At 34.1% G+C, this 12,847-nt stretch overlaps 1 long non-coding RNA gene across 1 annotated transcript; it reads right to left on the bottom strand.

Moving 5' to 3' along the window:
- Positions 1 to 10,404: 10,404 nt before the first annotated feature.
- Positions 10,405 to 11,517, bottom strand: LOC108138433. Its single transcript, XR_001774108.1, has 2 exons — positions 11,389 to 11,517; positions 10,405 to 11,329 (listed from the first exon to the last, which is right to left on the bottom strand). It is a non-coding gene; the product is annotated as an uncharacterized LOC108138433 (long non-coding RNA).
- Between the last annotated feature and the right edge of the window lie 1,330 nt (positions 11,518 to 12,847).

The following is a 12,847-nucleotide window of genomic DNA, read 5'->3' as shown; positions in this document are numbered from 1 at the left end:
TAAGTATTTGTAATGTGCTACATATGCCACCACTACCAATACCCTTCAACATCACTACATTTTTAATTCTTTTACCAACTAATTTGACACTTATCTTCTGCTTTATCAATGAGAATTCCGATCCAGAATCGAAAGTTGTTATAAACGTCTCGCCTTGATGAACCATCTCTCCTTTGTGCTCAACCACTTTGCATAGCTCCACTCTTTTCATCTGGTGTGTATCCTTGTGTTTATCCATCTTGAACTTATTGCAATGTGTTGAAATATGGCCAAGTTCACCACACTTAAAGCAGGTTACGTTCACTTTTTTATGGTCGCTACTGTTTCAGAATGTTCCGTGAGACGAAGGATGATTTTGCTGCTGTTTAGCTCGACATTTCATCATTTTGTGGCCGAATTTTCCACAAAAATGGCACTTGATTGTTGAAAGTTTCGAACGCTTTATGTCAGTTGAAGATATTTCCTCTTGCTAAGTTTTCTTTCTTTTGTTGAACGTGAATGCTTTAAGCTCGGTTTGCAACTCACTTCTGGTGCGCATATTTGAAGTAAAGGTTAGGCGCTGCAATCTGTTATCAACATGAGCCATCTTGGCAAGCGTCACCGAAACTGCAATTTCCTCCACATTCATGTCACGCCATTTTGTGAGAAGTGTCGTCATCATACGGCTAGCATAATTGGAGAGAAATTCGGCATCGGTCGGACAATTAGCTAACATTGACTGAAATATAGCCGCTGGCGTTTCTATACGCCAAAACGCAGCATGAAGAGTTCTTTAAATTCGTCCCATGTTATGTCAGGATAACATGTTTGTGCAAGCCACTGCGACGCACTACCTTCCAACGATGCACTCAAGGCCATCACCAACGCGCTGCCTTTTACGGTATTTTCTGCCAAAATAATATTAACTGTAGAACACCACGCCGATGCGTCAGCGCCATCAAGATCCGCGTTGAATTTTGATAGCACAATTGTTTTTTTATTTGTTGTTTCAGGTGTCGATGATTGTACAGCTTTAATAAGCTCGATCAAATTTTTATTTTGAATTTCCATTAAAATTCGCCATGGTCCATCTGATTCATTAGGCAGATCCCACTTCTGATGTTGCAGAATTGATATTATTTTCCGACATTGTAATAGCGCAGCGAGTTTCGGTTTCACACGCACGAAATCCTGAACGCAACTACCAGCGTCATCCCTTCTTCTTTCTGTGCGTACCACCGAACCACACTCGGCGACAGCGACACAACGCTGTCGCCCCGCTAAAACGGTACTTCTTAAGCGACAACACGCATACAACCAAAAAAGCACCGTTAGAGGCTGATGCAATATTACTTTAATGATGAAATTAGTCTTCTGGAATTTTCTAGAGACTGTATACCCATTCACTCATACCAACATCCACACACTCTTAGTGTGCGCCGACATGTTTATAAATAACTTTGTTTAAAAACAGTTGATTAATTTGAATTCTTTGCCAACTTTTACTACTTAATTACCCCTTACTGTAATCATATGTTTGTATTTTGAATTCGCTCTTATACATGCAGCTCACACATGTACATATCGCTCTTTGTAATCTCAAACTTGAACATTGAAGTCAGTGCATATTAGAGATCGAACAAATCGGACGTTTTACTCTGATTACTCTGCATTTGGGCAGAGTCCGCACAGTGTCAATGAAATAACTAAGTGTCTTTCCATATATTGTTCTCTTCTTCAACTCAAATAAAAAATATAAAACTTTTTCATAGAAATTAAGTCTTATAGCTAACAAGAATTTAAATTTTCGGATTACATTAAAATAATGAAAAGTCTTTGCAGTATATAGACCCTCATCTTCTAAAGTTTTCGCGGTTTTTTAAACTTAGTAAAAAACTTTTATTGTTGCCGTATACACTTGAAGTGTAACGAATTAAAAAGGTTATAAATTAAGTTTGGAAAATTAATTTTATTTTCATTCATTTGTGCTCGATATGACCACCTTTTGCCTTGACTATAGCCTTGAGACAGTCGAAGAATGTATTTTGTATTTTGAATTTTGACCCACTCGCGGACAATGCCTTTTTTCAACGCCTCGAGACTGGTGTATTTTTTAACTCGGACCTTGCTATCCAAAATGGCCCAAAGAGAATAATCCAGCGGATTCGCATCTGGTGAATTCGAGCGCCATAGTGTGGACGCAATGAAGTTCGGAACATTGTTTTCCAGCCATTCTTGGTTCACTCTGGCTTTATGAGCCGGTGCTGAGTCCTGTTGAAATGGCCATGGTCTGCCACCGAAATGTTTTTCAACCCACGGCTTCAAGGCAACCTTCAGAATACTTTCCTAATAATATTTTGCATTTACCTTGACGCCAGGCTCGATAAAAACGATTGGAGAGCGCCCATCTAGAGTTACAGCGGCCCAAACCATTACCTGTGGCGGGTGGTGGCTCCTGGTTGCCAATCGATGGCTCCAATTCTCGTACGAACGGTTTGTCAAGTATTGTTTACGAATTGCTCAATTGTAAAAATTTCTCTCTTGCAGCCAAGCGAAGCAACTCCTCTGCTCTCTTAAGTCTGACTTGTTTTTGCTTCGGTGTAAGATCATGAGCCTTTATGATCTTATAAAGCTTAACCTCAAAATCATTTTTCAGTATGCGGCAGAAGCTACGGTCAGATACTTTTAGTTCTTTTGCCAAATGAATGGCACTTCGTCGGGGTCTTCGTTCAAGTCGCTTCTTCACTTTTGAACCATCTTACGTGACGTTGCAGTTTTTTGATGACCACCTCCATGGCGTTTAGCGATGCTAGCAATATCATTGTAACGGGTTGTGATGCGATAAACGAAAACGTTATTCACATTAAGCTGTTTGAGCTCACGAACAACTTCAGGTTGTGATTTTCCAACTAAATATAATACAATTACACTATTACGTTTGAATTCCATAGCGAATATATTATTTTCGAGTTCACTCACGATAAAATGCTTTCAAGTGTTGGTAAACAATACCTTCAACTGTCATTTGACAAACTTACTGTCAGCTGATGCCGATACACGAGCGGTCTGAAATATGGTTACAGTTCGAGTGCCGGACCCTGTATATACGAGTACATTACGGTCATCATGTTTTAAAGAATTTGCGTCACATGATGAAGCACTTTAACTGTTGCTCGTTTGTCCTGAATAGTAACACAAGCATAAGCAAAGATCGTGAATTCCTAAGAACATAACCGTAATGTAGTTCTATTCAAAAAGGTTTAATACGTCCCTTTATTGTTTCCCTTTTGACTGAAATTTGTGTTATTGTTTTATTGCCCTTTTTTATTAAGTTTTACTTTTAACAAAGAATTAACATTGTCAAGGAGAACCTATTCTTATTTAAAATTTAGTTCAGGGCTGAGAAGGCTCTCTCCTCCGACACTTGGTTGGCCGGTGTGGCCAACATGACCGGAGTGAGCTCGCATTGCTTTGGGGACTTGAACTTCATTGTTGAATATCACGATTTAAGGCAAAACGGCCATATATGTTACATAGTGAAAATAGTCAATTTCCACAAACAATTTTGCCTGATACTCTGAAACATCTTCATCTTGTACTCGAGGGATTTTATCTATGTTACCCAAAAGTGATGATAACAATGAATCGTCCTTGCTAGCGTCCATACTACTCGATCGGCCAGGTACATCTGTAATAGAAATGTCATCTGCTCCAAAAATTGATTTAACCTTTATTTAAATATAAGATGTGTATTATAATATACATAACAAAAAAGATTTTTAATACTTACCTGGTTCAATTGATTTAAATTAAATATGCGATACCATTTTTTTTTTAATTTTGTTTTGCCAACAGTTTTTGTTGGTCAGTTAAAATCAGTTTAATTTGTGGGTCCATCTTAATCGCTGACAGCAATGCATCTTTTTCGACCAGCTTGCGTTCACGAATTTTAAGAAATGTTAAAAGCTTTTTGTTAATTTCTTTCTGCCTTTTTTCACAGTTTAGCCGGAGCTCCATCCATAATATAAAGAATTCCGAAAACACAATTTGCTTCTGCTGCAGGGTCAGCGAAGCTTCAGAAGTATCTTTTAAATAGTCAATATACAGCTCAACACATTTCCAATCGTTTTCAACCACCATGCTACTTGAAATATATTCTTTTAAGTCATATAACTTTTGAAGCATTATACAAGTACAATTCCACCTTGTGATGGCATCGAGATTTGGTACGTTTTTGTGGTTTTTCATCAACGTACGTCTGCGTAATATCAGATATATTGAATTTTGTAATTACGTACATTTTTGCACATTTTACGACAAGAACATGTTTTTTTTTTAATAATTTCGCAATGTCTATTGACATCATACACACACAGTTGGAGTGTGTGGTCTGTACAACGCACATGCTGTATATCCGGAAATCCATAAAATCCATGTCTATCATTTCTTATCATTAAGCAACTCAATAGACTTTGCCATGTTTTTCCCGTTGTCCGATGTAATGCTACACAAAAATAAATGGCTTAAGCCATGTAATAACATGATATATCCTTTTCATTTAACCCTTGCGAAGAGCTCCGTTTATGACACTGACGAATCAAACACCGAGAAAAAAACCGTTCTCAACAGTTTCGATTTCAGTATTTCCATGCTCAATAGTGAGCCAAGAACGGATTTACTGAAATCAAGAAAACATTTTCTTAGATCAAGAATGCTTTTTTAAGACTGAACATACTCGAATTCGGAATATGTCTTTTCGGCCTCGAGAGTAAAACGTTCGGCCTTTTGGTTCTTAGAACCAAGAAGACCTTTTCTCTAAGCAAGAATAAAAAATCCGTTTTTGGCTCACTATTGAGCACGCAAATACTGAAACCGAGACTGTTGAGAACGTTTTTTTTTAGTAGAAATGCCAGAAATGCCATTTAACTGGTTTAATATAGTGTTTTTTTTTATTTTCTTTTATTTATTTTTTTTTATACATTTTACATTTGAAATTATATAGCTAAATGTATTTTAATCTTATAATTTTCTTATCAATAATTAAAACATTCATATGAATGGGGGCGAAATAGTTTCTTTTATCTCCTCTGCTGTGATGAATTCAAGGCACTCAAAATAAACTCCGGCCCTAAAAGAAAAATGATTAAACAGTGTAACAATTTAAATATTCGAATTTCAAAACTAAATTGTCTGAAAAAAACTGGTTAAAAAAATTTGAAGCGTGGTTCTGCTAACCGCAAGTGACGCTGCTGCAGTCTATGTACATATGTATGTTTTTTTGTCTCTTTTGATTCTAACTCTTTTACGACTGTGACGTGCGAGCATTTACAAGTCGAACAAGAATAAGAATCAAAGGAAACAAAAAAACACATACATACATGAACTGCAGCAGCGTCACTTTTTTAAATTATATAAAATATTTTTTCTACATATATGTAAATAATAATAATTATATACTTACTTTTAATTTTACAAAATATTAAATACTTACCGTGCAAGTATCGCTGGGCCTCAAACAAATCAAATGAAACTAATAGGTCTAACAACCGGTCATCTATTGCGATCTCCGTCTCCATCCTTCCACTTTTCAACACTCAAGTATACTTCGGTAACTTTCCGAACAATTTGAGAGAGGATTTCTCTCACAATTTTTATTTCTTTCAATAAAGTCTTAGACTATTTTCTTCCCAGGTTGAAGGTCTTTTTCTCTCGAGTTCAAGATCTTTTCTTCTCGATCAGCAGAATCTAGAACAAAAAGAACAATTTCTCCTCGATAAAGTGAGAAGTAAAAATACTGAAATAGAGCAGATTTGCTCTGGTTTTTTTCGTTCTCAAATTTTCTCGGTGAACATATGCAGGTTAACTACCAATATAGGTTGTTGCCCTTTTTTATTAAGTTTTACTTTTAACAAAGAATTAACATTGTCAAGGAGAACCTATTCTTATTTAAAATTTAGTTCAGGGCTGAGAAGGCTCTCTCCTCCGACACTTGGTTGGCCGGTGTGGCCAACATGACCGGAGTGAGCTCGCATTGCTTTGGGGACTTGAACTTCATTGTTGAATATCACGATTTAAGGCAAAACGGCCATATATGTTACATAGTGAAAATAGTCAATTTCCACAAACAATTTTGCCTGATACTCTGAAACATCTTCATCTTGTACTCGAGGGATTTTATCTATGTTACCCAAAAGTGATGATAACAATGAATCGTCCTTGCTAGCGTCCATACTACTCGATCGGCCAGGTACATCTGTAATAGAAATGTCATCTGCTCCAAAAATTGATTTAACCTTTATTTAAATATAAGATGTGTATTATAATATACATAACAAAAAAGATTTTTAATACTTACCTGGTTCAATTGATTTAAATTAAATATGCGATACCATTTTTTTTTTAATTTTGTTTTGCCAACAGTTTTTGTTGGTCAGTTAAAATCAGTTTAATTTGTGGGTCCATCTTAATCGCTGACAGCAATGCATCTTTTTCGACCAGCTTGCGTTCACGAATTTTAAGAAATGTTAAAAGCTTTTTGTTAATTTCTTTCTGCCTTTTTTCACAGTTTAGCCGGAGCTCCATCCACAATATAAAGAATTCCGAAAACACAATTTGCTTCTGCTGCAGGGTCAGCGAAGCTTCAGAAGTATCTTTTAAATAGTCAATATACAGCTCAACACATTTCCAATCGTTTTCAACCACCATGCTACTTGAAATATATTCTTTTAAGTCATATAACTTTTGAAGCATTATACAAGTACAATTCCACCTTGTGATGGCATCGAGATTTGGTACGTTTTTGTGGTTTTTCATCAACGTACGTCTGCGTAATATCAGATATATTGAATTTTGTAATTACGTACATTTTTGCACATTTTACGACAAGAACATGTTTTTTTTTTAATAATTTCGCAATGTCTATTGACATCATACACACACAGTTGGAGTGTGTGGTCTGTACAACGCACATGCTGTATATCCGGAAATCCATAAAATCCATGTCTATCATTTCTTATCATTAAGCAACTCAATAGACTTTGCCATGTTTTTCCCGTTGTCCGATGTAATGCTACACAAAAATAAATGGCTTAAGCCATGTAATAACATGATATATCCTTTTCATTTAACCCTTGCGAAGAGCTCCGTTTATGACACTGACGAATCAAACACCGAGAAAAAAAACCGTTCTCAACAGTTTCGATTTCAGTATTTCCATGCTCAATAGTGAGCCAAGAACGGATTTACTGAAATCAAGAAAACATTTTCTTAGATCAAGAATGCTTTTTTAAGACTGAACATACTCGAATTCGGAATATGTCTTTTCGGCCTCGAGAGTAAAACGTTCGGCCTTTTGGTTCTTAGAACCAAGAAGACCTTTTCTCTAAGCAAGAATAAAAAATCCGTTCTTGGCTCACTATTGAGCACGCAAATACTGAAACCGAGACTGTTGAGAACGTTTTTTTTTAGTAGAAATGCCAGAAATGCCATTTAACTGGTTTAATATAGTGTTTTTTTTATTTTCTTTTATTTATTTTTTTTTATACATTTTACATTTGAAATTATATAGCTAAATGTATTTTAATCTTATAATTTTCTTATCAATAATTAAAACATTCATATGAATGGGGGCGAAATAGTTTCTTTTATCTCCTCTGCTGTGATGAATTCAAGGCACTCAAAATAAACTCCGGCCCTAAAAGAAAAATGATTAAACAGTGTAACAATTTAAATATTCGAATTTCAAAACTAAATTGTCTGAAAAAAACTGGTTAAAAAAATTTGAAGCGTGGTTCTGCTAACCGCAAGTGACGCTGCTGCAGTCTATGTACATATGTATGTTTTTTTTTTGTCTCTTTTGATTCTAACTCTTTTACGACTGTGACGTGCGAGCATTTACAAGTCGAACAAGAATAAGAATCAAAGGAAACAAAAAAACACATACATACATGAACTGCAGCAGCGTCACTTTTTTAAATTATATAAAATATTTTTTCTACATATATGTAAATAATAATAATTATATACTTACTTTTAATTTTACAAAATATTAAATACTTACCGTGCAAGTATCGCTGGGCCTCAAACAAATCAAATGAAACTAATAGGTCTAACAACCGGTCATCTATTGCGATCTCCGTCTCCATCCTTCCACTTTTCAACACTCAAGTATACTTCGGTAACTTTCCGAACAATTTGAGAGAGGATTTCTCTCACAATTTTTATTTCTTTCAATAAAGTCTTAGACTATTTTCTTCCCAGGTTGAAGGTCTTTTATTCTCGAGTTCAAGATCTTTTCTTCTCGATCAGCAGAATCTAGAACAAAAAGAACAATTTCTCCTCGATAAAGTGAGAAGTAAAAATACTGAAATAGAGCAGATTTGCTCTGGTTTTTTTCGTTCTCAAATTTTCTCGGTGAACATATGCAGGTTAACTACCAATATAGATTGTTCTAATCTTGTCACCACATCGCTTTTCAAAGACAAAAGCTTGCACTTTACCAAAGTTCTTATTTCTTCCCTTATTAACATTCCTTTTTTCGGGCATGGTTCATGATGTTTCGGGAAGTAATGGGTGTCATATCAAGGGCGGAGTAAATTGGATTTATAATTTCGCAACAGCCTTCCTTTCCAAAGTGAAAGGGACTATTTTTACAAGAGATGCAATTGTTGGCGCCTAAATTTTCTGAATTGATGCTTTCACTTTTTTCTTTGTATAAAGCATCGTATACGTCACAGTGTTTGTCCACATAATTCCGCCTGAGGTTTGTAATTTGGCGGCCAGAAAGGTGTTAGCCGCATAAGTAACATATCGACTTATTGTCCTCTCTTTCAAATTGGAAAAACAAATGTACTTTCAGTTGCGAACTCATTTTAATACTAAGCTAAAATAATTTAAGGAACAAAAAACACTTTTCTCAGAATCTGAAAAGCAAAGTGTCCCAGAAAAAACAGGCTCCTAAACAAAGCAAACCGAAATGCTCAGTCTCTGAGCAAAACACTTTGAACATAAAAACACTTTGAGAAGGTCTTTCGATTCCATTTTCTGACAGCAAGTATCACTAGAGGAAACAACATCGCCACTAAAAATTTGGTCACCTGAGCATGAGAACATTTCCAAAAAACTACTCATGCAGTACGATCAGGTTGGTTTGAAGTAAAACTGCCGTTTAAATCTTATCCCAATGGGGTAGGTAATTTATTTGAAAAGTTTAAAAACGTCTGTTTTTGTCATCTTAAAGAAGTTTGTCGCGAAACCCTGATCTAAAGAAAATTTTATGGAAGAGTACATCTTCTTAGGTCATATGTGTCGCACAGACGACAATATTCCTTTTACTCCGCATTTCCTCCTTTTCGCAGACGACAAAATCTGTATAAAATAGGTTTACCGGATTGTTGAAGTTAATAGCTGGTTGAATGTTCCATCTTCAAGAAAAAGTGATACAATTATTTTCGGTTTCAGACCTGGAGAAAAAAATATAATTGGAATGAAAACAGCTTAAATACGTTACTTACACTTAAAAAAAAAATGCTACCATTCAAAAGTTGTTGAAGTTGTACATTTTATATTTCTATTTATTTCTAAATGTTACTTTAATGTTTTATGTTGTTTCCCAGTATCGTAACTTGAGAGATATATTGATGTGTGATTAAAAAACCGAAAACTATTAAAATCCCATGGGAGCAATAATAATATTAAACATTTTTTTTTAAAAATGTAACTTTTTTATTTTGTAATTTTTTTTAGAAATTCTTTTTGATTATTTAATTATTTGACAGTTCAGAATTACGCTTTTAATTTTATTAATATCGGAAAACGATATCATATAGCTGCCATACGCACTTAAATAATTGAGCTGAAATCATCATAGCTTCAATGCTTTTAAGCATGTACGTTAGTTATCATAATTGTAATGTCTTTAAGAATATTTAATTTTTGCAATAGCTGCAAGAGTATATGAACTTCGGCTTGCCAAAATTTGCTTCCTTTCTTATTTATTTGCAATCCAGTCTGAGGATTTTGTTTCTATAATAGAAATGAATTTTGAATAAATGTCAAAACATGTCAAAAATTATGTTGGTCAATAAAATAATAGTTAATAACATATTTATCACGAATATTTTCGGTTTAAGGAGTCTTTTCAACTTTTCTGTGCTCTGCTTTGCATAAATTACAGACCTCGTGTTTATCTATAATGTTTTGAATAAGTTTTTGTGCGTCTGGAAAATAATATTTAGTTTTTAAGTCGTCAAACGTATTTTTATTTTTTTCGTGGAAGTCTGCATATGTGGGCAAGTTTGGAAGTATTACTGAAGTTTTCATTAATTTTGTACCAGTGTTTGGTTTGATTAAGTCCATATAAGCCCGTTGAAAGATAGCAAAGTCTTCGTCATTATTAATGAACATAATAAAAATGGTGTCCACATATGAATTTTATTGTTATATATTTTGCTAAAAGGTCAGTCATGTCACTGTAAATTATTTTGTTATTAGTTTGTTTTTAAGTAGTAAGTTCGTTAGTGTCTTGATTCCTTTTTTCAAATATTAGTTCGTGATTAAAAACGTTAATAGGTCGTTCAGTGATCTGTATGCAATTGCCATTATCTTCTTGTGCACTTTGCACTGTTGCTGCTGTAGTTTCTAAATCATCATCATTTTGAAAAACTTCTTTAAGATTGTTGTCTTTACTTTCCTTTTTTGTAATTCTTGATAAAGCATCTGCTACGTGGTTATTCTTTCCTTTAATTTTTTTTATTTCATAATCAAACTCTCTAACTTTTTTTATCCAACGTTGTAACTTCATTTTAGGTTGTTGTTTGTTATGTAACCAAACAAGCGGCGAATGGTCTGAGCTTTAAAACGTCTTCCAAAGAGATATTTGGTGCCCATACTATAGCTAGTAATTCTTTTTCAATAGTTGCGTAATTCATGTTCATTTAAAGTTCTACTGGCGTAACAAATAGGCTTATCTTCTTGTGATAACACAGCACCTAATTCATAATTGCTTGCATCTGTAGTTAAATCAAACTTTTTTTTTTCGAAATCCGGGTAGTATTTACTTATTAAAGTTTTTAATTTTTCAAACGCTTCGTTATAACTGGGATCTTTAATTTTTATTTTGGCTCCTTCCTTTAAACAAAAAGACTCACTGGTTTTGCGATTTTTGCGAAGTTTTTTCTAAGTTTGCGATAAAATCGGCAAAGGTCTTAAAACGATTTAATTTATTTCGGAGAGTTTGAAATTTTAAAATATTGAATAGATTTTATTTCATTTGGATTTGCCTTGATTCCTTCAGTTGTAATTATGTGTCCAACAAAGTTCAGTTTATAGTTCATTATTTAAGTGATCGTCTCTTAAATAATTATTCGTCAAGTCAGTTTGCGTGGCATAAATATATTAGTCATCACTTACTTTACTTGAAAAAGTTTGCTTACGTTCCTTTCTTTTGGGATTTTTCTTCCTATAAGAATATCATAATAATTTGAAAAGTATTTTAAGAAAAATGTTTGTTTAGATGAAAATAATTTTGGAATACTAAATTCGATAGATTTTTCTAAAGTTACTGATTCTCCTATCGTTTGGACTTATGTCAAAATATTTTAGCAGGATATTTTAAAAAGTATTCGTTTATTAAATTTATGCTTCAGCCTGTATCAATAAGACCGAGGCATAGCTTGTTATCAATTTTAATTTTTATTGCGGTGGTGTTTCCTCCGAGGCTGTTGTCTGAAAATTTTCAACTGTGTACATTGGCTCAGTCTTACGTTGTTGACATGAATCTGAGGTTCGGCACGTTTTTGGGGAATATAAATACTCTGAATAGTCTGGGTATTTTTTATTTGATTATTTTGGAAGGATCTAGGATAATATTGATTACCAGACGAATTATTATTATAACTGCTATTTTTACCCCTATTAGAGTCTGTCTCTGTTGATTGTTATTATATCGACTTTAGTAGTTAGTATTTTGGAATCTATCTCCTAGACTGTTAGCTGACTGATTATTTGGGTTTAAGTTTTTTGATGATTTACAATGTGGATATTCGTCGTCATCATTAGAGTTTTGGGACGTATGCGAGCAGGTATTTAAGGGTTTATCATCAAACAATCCTACAGCTTGGGCAGCTTGCTTTAATTTAAGATGAGTTGATATATCAAATTTGCTCAACGTAATTTATGTTTGTAATGTATCGTTCAAAGTTCTTGAAACTAATACCGTGTATACGTAAATTATTTTTATATTTAGTCTCACGTAATTCCATAATCATTCGATGTGGAGGGGTTCCGCTGTTGTATTCGCTGATTAGTTAAGTCCTTAATTCCTTTGTTACATTTCTCATTAATAATTTTCGGACTCGTCCTATTAGAAGGTTTCGGATGTTGTCGGGTAATGGTAAACTAATTCGTCGACTTTCTTTATGAAGAGAGCCAAGTAGAGTGGGTCTCCATTTAATTTGTTTATTTGTTTTAGTTCCAGAAGAGAATTGCTGATGTTGATATTTCAGTTATTAGATTATTATCGCTGAATTAGACACTAGAAATTCTCATTCGTGATTTGAGTAATGTTTTTATTTTTTCACTATGATTTTAAGTAAGTTCGTTTTGCGGATACAAGTATTTTTTTTTTCACGAAGTGATTTTTGAAGTCCTTTTTAGGTAGTCACTCGCGAGGATATTACTTGTATCCTACCGGCTACGCCAATTAGATTTTTCACTTTGAGATATAATATTATTTTAATATACTGTGGTGTTTTATTGGTAATGTCTTTATAATTAGATTCCCAAAATTGAACTGTTTTTACAATTGCATTATTCTTATAACTATGACTTTTATCGGTGACAGCGACGCTAGCAGCGAAAGTGGACTTCG

Source organism: Drosophila elegans, unplaced genomic scaffold (assembly GCF_018152505.1).
Source record: "Drosophila elegans isolate 14027-0461.03 unplaced genomic scaffold, ASM1815250v1 contig_409, whole genome shotgun sequence".
Taxonomy (NCBI): Eukaryota; Metazoa; Arthropoda; class Insecta; order Diptera; family Drosophilidae; genus Drosophila; species Drosophila elegans.
This window is presented reverse-complemented; position numbering and strand designations above follow the sequence as displayed.